General features: G+C 41.5%; 2 long non-coding RNA genes across 2 annotated transcripts; both read right to left on the reverse strand.

Moving 5' to 3' along the window:
* Positions 1 to 3,909: 3,909 nt before the first annotated feature.
* LOC124854980 lies at positions 3,910 to 4,561 on the reverse strand. Its single transcript, XR_007034908.1, has 3 exons — positions 4,526 to 4,561; positions 4,256 to 4,354; positions 3,910 to 3,984 (listed from the first exon to the last, which is right to left on the reverse strand). It is a non-coding gene; the product is annotated as an uncharacterized LOC124854980 (long non-coding RNA).
* Positions 4,562 to 4,595: 34 nt separating this feature from the next.
* LOC124854979 lies at positions 4,596 to 7,448 on the reverse strand. The gene is made up of 3 exons (XR_007034907.1): positions 7,100 to 7,448; positions 6,533 to 6,642; positions 4,596 to 4,653 (listed from the first exon to the last, which is right to left on the reverse strand). It is a non-coding gene; the product is annotated as an uncharacterized LOC124854979 (long non-coding RNA).
* Positions 7,449 to 7,951: the final 503 nt, after the last annotated feature.

Here is a 7,951-nt window from a genome sequence, read left to right on the forward strand (position 1 = left end):
CAAAAAGGCCCAAAAAACGGTTCTGCACTGATACATCACATTTCATGGAGCTGACGCTTTTATCCAGAGCGACTCACAACAAGTGAATCAAGCAAGAGGAACAAACCAGAACAAGAAGAATCAAGAAAGTACTATTTCTTCAAGAAAGACAAATCACAAAGTGCGACATGTACGCAACTACTAGTGTTTAAAACGGATGCTGCAGAGGTCGGCAGCAGCAGGTCGACCTGCCAGGAGGGAGGTGCAGTGGTCTATAGGCCTGAGATGACCAGAGCCGGGACCAGAACCTGAACCTGAACCAGAGCCTGGACCAGAGCCTGCGCCGCCCTCTGAGTGAGAAGGGGGCGTATTCTCCTGATGTTGTGCAGCATGAATCTACAGGAACGTGATGTAGCAGTGAGGGAGAGTTGACTAACCCACCCAGGTTCCTACAGGTCTGGGTGTGTGTGTGTGTGTGTGTGTGTGTGTGTGTGTGTGTGTGTGGGGGGATTTCAGATAAACTTACTTAAAATGAGTATTTTCAGGGTTTCAGTTACATTTCGGACTTTTTAAGAGCATAAAGAATGAAATTTAAAACGCTCAGTCAGAATTACTGACACTTCATTATGATTGAAGATTAAATCCTGGAAACGCTTGTAGATCATCAGTTTTATTAGTGTTTTAATAACTGTTTGAAAAGAACTTCAAATAATAGATATCACAAACTCCATCATACATCATAGACATGATGCCGACATGTTATGAACATTAAAATTAAAAAGGACCCAACTCAACGTATCTAAATATTTAACCACCCAATTATGTTTAAGACTTAAAATTCAGATTGTTGAATTAAAATAATGAAAACATCAATTATCTTGTTGCAGTTAACTTGTTAAGTTGTTCAATATTAGCTGGAAATGTCTTTATGATATATTTTATTACATGTGTGATGAATGTTTCAATCCCAAACATTCATCACTAGATTTCTTCTGAAGTTAATTTCTTTGAATAACTACACGAGTCATCAGTCTACGAGATTCATCAAGCTTGGTTTTACTGACTTTCTTTGAAAACCAGCACATGTACGACAAAACAACTTTATTAAAACACACAAGTTCAGTCTCAACAAAACCTGTGAAAATACGACTGGAGACGAGGCCTCATTTAAAAAATCTTATATTTTCTCCTGTGATTAAACTCAGAATATTCAGAAGTTTAAAGCATCTGAAATATCCAATGAGATCTGACTCAGAAATGAAACCAGGAAGTCATGTGACCTAAGCTGTAATAAAAATAAATAAATATATACACAAACAAATTAATAAATACAAATGAACACAAAGTGTTAAAAAGGAGAATGCAGCACTGTCAGAAAACAGAAGAGGAGAGCTTCACATCTGATGAAACTATACAAATCTTTCTCTTGAGCTTTAATAACTGATCATGATGGATCTATGCTTGGGCTTTAATCTCCAACAAACAGCAGAGTCACTTTTCAGATAAAAGAAGGTCTGTTGACTGGTGTAAGAAACCAACATGAAAACAATCCTTACTGAGACTTTTACTAAAAACTAAATCAAAGAGTCGACTAATGAAGATAAAATCTAAAACACGTTTAATTATTTTACGTGATATTGATGCAAAATTGAATCTTTTCAGTTTAGTTTAGTTTTATTCTCAGATTTGAGTCTGAACCGCTGTTGGATTTAGTCTCTTCCAAAGAAAAACCTGGTTTGAACTGGAATGAATGAAACTAGATCAAATCTCTTGAACTCTTCACTGAGAACAACATCAGGAACATTTGTGCTTGATGAGTCAAACTTCAACAGGAAGTGACTTGATCAGAAATGTTCCTGACACAAACCTTCAGTCTGAAAACAAAGAACTGGGTTTGGAGTCTCTAGTGAGATTTAGATCAGTGTTTCTCTTAGGATTTGAGTTTCCACAGCTTTGTAATAATAATGAATCACTGAGGATGACAGTTCTCTGACTTCTGCTGACACCTGAACCTGAGTGTGATAATGAAAACAAACACGAAGTCAATTTGACAGGTTTTTAACCTAAAGGCCACAGAACCGTGAAAACAGATCAAACCTCGACGCTCGACTGCTCACGCCTGAGTCGGAGGGACGCAGCCACAAAGAGAAACACGACTAAAGTTTGTTTTCACTTCTTGAACCAGAAGAGACGTCTCCAGCTCAGACAGGAAGTGGATGGTCTCTGCAGCTGGTTGCTTAGTGACAGAAACTCCTCTGCTGAGGAACAGTGATGGTGAAGAGTCAGAGCAGCGATTTATTTTCTGGTAGTCGAAGCCATGTGACTGATGAGAACCAATCAGGAAGAGAACGCTCATGCTATCGTACAAACGCCTCAGCTTCTGGTTCAGAATTGGAAACACAAACCCAGAGTTTTCAAACTAAAACTTAGATCAGTTTACACAAGTCTCTGATTCAGAGGCTGGAAACTCCACCAGGCGAATCCATAGCAACAGGGATGAGTGTTAAAGGTCAAATATGTCGGATTTGTTTCAGGTTCAGTTTGTGAGTTTGTGTGTTCACGTCTCATGATGATAAAATCTTCTTCATGAGGTCAGGAGACATGAAATCATCTGCTGTCAGTGACGTTTCCAGCTTGAATAAAACTTTTATCAGACAAAAATGTATCCTTGTATTTTTAGATGGAATTTGATGCTGAGTTTGTTTTTGTAAACGAGACTACGGAGAGCAGGACGAACGACTGAGGTGAAGACATCGAGCTATTAAGGAACAATAATAAACGCAACAAACAAGGACAAATACGCTTTTCTACACTGAGGGTCACAGTGAACAGACGAGTGTTAAAGGAGGACAGGGACACACTGTTCCTTTGTCCTCGAGGGATGACTCCAGTAGGACGCCTCTGGCCGCTCCTGTCTGTGGTCCCCCTGAAACAGACAAACACCTGATGTCACTGGAGCTCAGGTTCAGATCCTCCAGGGCACGCAGTCTGATTCACATTCATTTCTTAACGGGTAAATATTCGAATCTCAGTCTAAGTGTCGATGTCGGTGTTTCTGTTCTTATATAAAGAAACGAGCTGGAAACGTAGAATTTAGAACCTTTCTATGTAATAAAACCTTCAAACGTTGGACATCAAGGATCTTTCACCAGTGTTTTTTGGAGTGACTCTGACCTTGCGTCCATTTTGGCAGGGCCGTATCCTCCCCGGTCGCCGCCTCGGGCCCCTCTAAAGCCCCCCCGGTCGCCGCCTCGGCCCCTGAAGCCGCCATGATCAAACCCTCCTCTGCGCTCTCCTCCGTAACCTCCTGACACACACACACACACACACACACACACACACACACACACACACACACACACACACACCTGAGATTTAATATGTGTCTGTTGCTGAGTCTTTATTAGAAAAGTGTGTGATTAAAAACCAACAGGAAACAATGTCAAAGTAAAATCTGTCTCTTTCTAAATGTTCGTTATTGATGAATTAATATAAACATTGTCATAATGAATATTTCTCCAGTTGTTGATTTTCTTTATTTTTCCTCCGTAGAAAGCAGAAGCAATAAAAGCTAAAAACAGACAGACCATAATCAACATGTCCGACCTCTTTCCATCGTCATCCTCCTGCGCCCTCCGGGCTCGAGCCTTGCACTGGTTACACCTACTCGGGCCACGTAGAAGTTCAGGGTTGCCACAGTTACTGAGAGAAGTGGACAGCGAATAATAAATAATAGAAATAAGACAACATAACATATTAAATAAGAGGATAAATAGAATTATTCTTTTGTATAATTAATTCATATTATTGAACATATCAGTGACTCACGGGTTCGAGCACTTCCAGTCTCCAGCTCTCTGCTGTCCTCCTCCTCCTCCTCCTCCTCCACCACCTCCCTCCACCTCACCTCCTCCTCCTCCTCCTCCACCGCTGCCGCTATGCCGCTGTTGCCTCCTGGGAAACCTCCCCCTCGACCCCCCGCAAATCCTCCATGGCCCATGGGCCCTTCAACGAGAAGAAGTGTGACCAGTGAGATCATCAGCAGAACACGTGACTGATGAAGAAGAGTTTGTCCTTCACATTGATTCTGTGAAGTTGAATCTACAGAAGCTGCTTCTTTATCTTATTTTACTTTAAATAACCTTTGAATGAGATAATTGTTGTGAAAGTTCAGACAGAAAACGCATCAGGCTACACTGAGTCTAATCAGCTTGTGTTCAAACGAGACAAAACAACATCTCATACTAAATAACAAAGTTCAGAAAAATGGCCTCACCTCCTCGTCCGCGACCTCCCCTCATTCCCCCCCGGCCTCCAAAGTCAGCTCTGCGGGTGGCGAAGGAAACTTTGATGGGATTTCCATTGAAGTCTTTACCTGGAGAGGAAAGTGAAGACGTGAGAAACACAACACAAGACAGAGTGAAACGTAACTGTACATTATCTGAAATCAGTTAAAAGACTCAGAAGTTCTAAACAGAGTTGGGTGGATTTTGCTGTAACTAAATCGCAGGTGAATCATCTAACGACCGACGGACAAAGAACGAACCATCAAACCAGTCGATGGCAGCTTTAGCTGAGGGGGTCACACGCTGAAACGGCCTCTCCTTTTTCAGCTTTCCCCTGCCTCCTCGTCTGTGTACAGGTTGATCATGGGAGACCCGTTTTCTTGTTGACCTGCCGGACAGAGAAGAGGGACAGTGACTCAAAAAGAAGGATCACGTAACGGGTAAAGATTTGGATGATGTCAGTGCAGGTCAGAACTTCATTAGATCTGGATTCATACATTTACAGTTGACGTCCACTTGGGCAGAACAATTTGTTCAGATTTGAGTTTTTTCTAAGACACAAGATCCAGCCCCAAGGAAAAAACTAACAAATACAGACTCCACATATTTATTGATCTCAATTTGAATCCTTGAATCTGTAAAATGTCTCTTTTTGAATCAATCAACCTGAATTTGAAGACACAACTTTGAGATAAATCATCTTTATGTAAATGTTGTTTTTCTTTTCTAATCAAAGTCTGAGCCTCACGTTTGTTTGATCAACTTTGGTCAAAAGCAAACTCATATTTAACTAATACACATATAGTCCAGAGCTGAGGCTCGTTACACTTCATTTAAATCATTCACACGATAAACACACTAGTGAATAAATGTACACGTGTATTCATGATTTAAATCAATGCAGTGTTGGGACCTGGTTTTTGGGAGACCAAAGCTCTGCCTATTTGTGCAGCCAAAAGCCTGAAGCCGCATGTCCCTCCAGGACTCAGTCTCCCAGGGGCCATCAACGTCACACAGAGGTGTGAAAACCCCCAGGGACACAGGTTTCAACTCCCCATTGGTCACTCTGGACCCTGGCGACCTGTGAGGTCACCGGGCCAGTAAGGCCTGTCCCCACTTTCTCTTCTCACACTTCACGGAGAGAAGGCTGTCGAGCCTCTTCCTGCACGCCGAGGGAAGAAGCCCGGGCTTCTCCAGCTCACATCTTCTTTCCATCCAACTTTCGAGAGGAACACAAAGGTGCAGCTTCCAGCTCATCTCACCAAGGAAACCTCAACCCAGTTTCTACCAACCTCCTAGCAGCTAATTGATGTCCTGCTGGAAAACTTCAGCCAGCAAACTGAGCTGTATAGCCTGGGCACAGAATCACTAAGGCAGGAGTCACAAGCCAGCCAGACGACTTCACAGAATCCATAACTGCACAGTAACTCTTTTTCCTTTCCACGGACGGGTAACACAACTGGGCTTAATAATTATACTTGAAGGCGAAAGACTGTTTATTCGATTCTGTGTGATGTTTATGCAAGTTTGATTTGTGTTACAGATATTGTGGTTATAAGTTGCTGAGAAAGTTAATGTTAGTTATGCTCTTAGTCTTTCCTTGCATCCAATCTAGTAACTTTGTCTAATGGCACCAACACAGAGACATGCATATCGCAGCACCTAATTATCTCTGACCCCGCTACATGTCGCAAACATTCCAATAGGGGGAAGGGTGTTATCTTCAAAGTGGCCAGCCGCCATTTTGAAGCATCGCTGACTCACAGACACACACTACAGACTCACATGCCTATCTTTGTTTAATAAGTACACGGTTAGTAATTTGTGTTTTTTACTTTATTATATTCATAATAAATGTTTTTCTTCTACAAATGTTTTTTATTAATGCTGCATAAGTGAATTTTGCCAACCTCTACACTGTCAAGAACTCCATATCCTTCAACTTAGCTAACTATCTATATGGTAATTTTGGTTATAAAGCATAATCTAACGTTAATCAGAGTTCCAAATTTGTAGTTAGTAATTTTTAAGTGAGACTTCAATCAATAAAATTGGCTATCTTTTCCTTTCCTTGAAGGGTGGTGCCTGAGGTAACTTTTAATCAATTAAAGTTATTATTTAATATTAATAATAAAATATGAATATTTAATATTTTATTTTGATAACCACATTTATTGAATGCCGAAAGGCACACCATTTTATGGTATCACGTTTAATTCATTATGGCACAACAGCAGCGATCGGTTCATCAACATGTTGAAACTCACCTTAATGATTCCAATCTGCTTAAAGAAGTCGGCCACTGACTCGACCGTGTAGTCGTCTCCCAGGCCTTGTACGAAGATGGTGTTGTTGTCAGAGTTATCCTGGTCCTGCACTGTGGACAGAACACAACAGTGGACGACTCTTCTCATCTTCTCTTTCGCTCTGGCATCATCAAGTTATCATCTTATAAATGTGATGAAATCCTCTATTCACAGACGAGACAATGTGACTACCTGTTGTTGCGAACAGTGTTAGCCCAGGTTTGGACCCGTCAGAAGCCATCCCCTGTCACCAGCGCTATTTGAGGCTCCGTCTGAACCTCCACAACCTTAAAATAGGTTCACCAATTTCAAACACAGACAGTAAATAATTATCTGTTATTTCCTCTGGTGTGAAAAAGAAGCTGTCCTCTGGTGGACAGACGCAGACATCTGGTGCGTTCGGCTTCATTCGGAGCAGTCGTGCAGATTGTGGAGATGTTTTGTGGAAATGTGAAGGAGGGACTGAAGTCACATGATTGAATGAAAAATATCCAGTGTGTGAGAGAGATGGAAACAAATGAAACTCACTGAAGCCGGGTCCTCCATGTCCCGAGTCTCTGGGTCCTTGAGGACAAAAAGACAACAACACGTCACTTGTGGAAAAGAACACAAACAAACACCAATCACACAAACTGTTAATTGATTTTATTCCCACCAGAACAGAACCAGCATTCAGCCACTACAGCCTCTGGATTCGTTTTACTGTCTTTAGTCATCACATCATCTCATCTGTCAACGAGCAGCTCATTAGTCCAAGTGAAGGAAACAAGAGCATTGTTGACATACTGTCAGTTTACGCCTCAGGACAACCACCGCTCTGCTCCCAGTGCAGTTACACTGGTTCCAGTCGATTCTATAACTCAGAGTCTGACACTTCACACACAGTCACTGTCCAGCCTATTAACTACAGGTTCAAGGCCAAAAGTGCATTTGTGTTGATGCATTTCTTCCTCTTCTATCATTTCCTTTCCATTAAATGTGGAACTTAATCAGATTAAAGGGCCTCGAGTGCATCCTCTTTGTTTCACACTGTTAAATGTGCAGTGTCTTTGCTCATTTAATGTTAAATGTGTGTATTTTTGCTTCCTGTCCAAATTGCTGTTACCTGTGATGTTGTACATGTTGCTGCTGTACGATGCACAACTAATTCCAGATGCTTTCAGACAAGTATCATCATCGCTCACACAAACCCAACCGGCCTCTGAAACCAGGTCCAACCCGTTGCAACACAATCCCTTTTTGAGTATGTGTAAGTTCCACTGGGACGTTAATCCATATCATTCGTTCCTTTGTCTACTTCAGGTTTCACAGAGCTTTACAAAGAATTCTTTTGTAAATCTTACCAACATACATCTTGAATTAACAACCCTGTGTTTGTGT

The sequence above is a fragment of the Hippoglossus stenolepis genome, chromosome 16, assembly GCF_022539355.2.
Source record: "Hippoglossus stenolepis isolate QCI-W04-F060 chromosome 16, HSTE1.2, whole genome shotgun sequence".
Taxonomy (NCBI): Eukaryota; Metazoa; Chordata; class Actinopteri; order Pleuronectiformes; family Pleuronectidae; genus Hippoglossus; species Hippoglossus stenolepis.